Genomic DNA, 2,370 nt, shown 5'->3' on the forward strand with positions numbered 1-2,370 from the left:
TCGAAATGAGCTGAATTTGTTACACAAGAAAGCTGAGACAATTTCCTACAACTTTCATGTTTTCAAGTGGCTCTAATTTTGACGTTATCAATGACGCTTTGGGCAGACAAAAGAAGATAAGGATTGTCACCAAGTCAAGAGTTGGACACCCACTCATCAATTAGTCATCAAATCAATAGTTCCCAATTTTGGCCTATAAAAGGAGGTATTTTCCATGCATTTAGGCATCTTGGTCTCCAGATCAAGATCATGCTCTTGCTTTCTTTCTTTGTATTTTTTGTAATGTTTATGCTTTGCTTTCATTAATATCAAGTTTATGCCTTTCATTTCCTTTCCTTTACTTAGTTAACTTTTATGTTCTTATTTTGTTTATCTATTTTTCTTTCTTTCATTATGTCTAGCTAAGTTTATTATGTCAAGGTGAAAAGGTTACACTAATGGTGTAAGAATAAGTATAATGTAAACTTAATATGGACTTTAATGTTTGATACTAACATGTTTTGTATTTGTTATCTTGTTCACTCTTTAATACTTTGCTTGTTAAATGACTAATCTTGATTTATGTTGTATAACACTTGGTACAACAAATGTTTGGCACTTTCATAGCCCATACTGTATGGTATAACCAACACCTAAGCTATGAAAGGAACTTGATTTGTTGTTAACATAAGTTATAATCATGAATGCTTGACGGAATTTACAAGTATTAGCATTAATCAAATAAGATGACTAATGTAATCATGTTAACAATCTATAATCTGATTGGAACCTCCTTTGTGTGCGGTTTCTAATTGAACAATAAGAGTTTATATTATACTTGTTTGACATACCATTAGTGGATCTTCTAACCTTGACATTGTTTGTTATCATTGTTTAATCCTTACATTAATTTTCCATCTCAAAGTTCTCATCAATTTTTCTTCTTCTTCTTCTTCTTTTTCATCATTATTATTACTACTACTACTACTACTACTACTACTACTACTACTACTATTACTATTATTATTATTATTATAGTTGTTGTTGTTATTGTTTATAATTTGTACAATTAACCTCCTTATGGTTCGACCCCGGTCTTTCCGAGTTATTTATTACTTCGACACTCCTACACTTGGGAGAAGACATCAATCTTTTAGTCGTGTCACATAAGTTTAGACACATATCAATTTTCTAATGTCGTAGGCCAATGGGTTTCATCATAGATTTAATAGTATAAAAGTTCTTTTTCAACCTATTCCCTTCAGGTAAAATGCTTCTTGTCTATTTGATAATTCTATCATAATTAGCCTCACTCGGCCAATGATTTGACTAAATGGTGAACACTTATACAATGATTGATAATTTACTATGATTTATACACCATTCTATAATGATTCATCAAAATCTTTCAAAAGTTAAAAAAATTGGTTGCATCTGTATTTGGTTCTTCATATATAATTAAGTATTCACATGTATAATCAATCTAAGAGTATTGCATTGATGAGTGGTTAGAATTCTGGAATGAATAAATTTTTGTCTCATGCTTATAACTTCTTTCGACCATCTAACTCGCCAATCTTATGGGCAAGAGTTGTATGGAAGAAGTGGTCTCTGCCAAAGCACTACTTTATTTTGTGGCTAGTAGTTTAAAACAAGCTTCGAACTTAATATAGGTTGTCTTTTCTTTATAGTGATCCCCTTTGTGTCTTCTGCCAGCATAAGGAGGAGTCGCATGACCATTTGTTTTTTGCATGTGAATGGACATCCTACTTGTGGGGAAAGATTAAGTCCTGGCTGTGAATTGGCAGGAACATGACGACTTTGTATAGTGCTATGCGTGGTCTGAGGTTTAGGAAAAACAATATTGAAGCTCAAATGCGAAGAGTTTCCTTAGGTATAGGTGTCTACCTTATATGGGAAGAAAGGAATAAACAGATATTTAAAGGAAAGTGCTTAGGAGTTGATAGAGTCTTCAAGAGATTTCAAATCTTATTCTATAAATAATCCACTTCCATACGGCGGACCACTCCCAACTGGATGTTGGCTAAGTTTATTTTGCTTTTGTTGTTGAGGTTGCAGGCCTCTTATTAATAGCCTTTGTGTGTTTCAGTTGGTGGTTTTATTATGTTTCAGCTATAAATTACGTCAGCTGTTGGTTTTTTTTTTTGGTGGAATTCTTTTCGGTTGGTTATATTTAGCAATTGCTGGATCTTGGGTTCCTTAGCTAATCGATGTGATACTTTTTGTTATCTTTCTAGGTAGTTGTCTCCCTGTATTTTTTATGAATAAGAGCATGTTTCCTTTTGCTTCTAATTTTGTATATGTGTATATATGACTTGCTAGTTTCCTAGCCTATTTCATTTTGATCTATTATATTTTTACATTTGATAA

The sequence above is a fragment of the Populus euphratica genome, unplaced genomic scaffold (genome assembly GCF_000495115.2).
Source record: "Populus euphratica unplaced genomic scaffold, PopEup_1.0 scaffold847.1, whole genome shotgun sequence".
NCBI lineage: Eukaryota > Viridiplantae > Streptophyta > Magnoliopsida > Malpighiales > Salicaceae > Populus > Populus euphratica.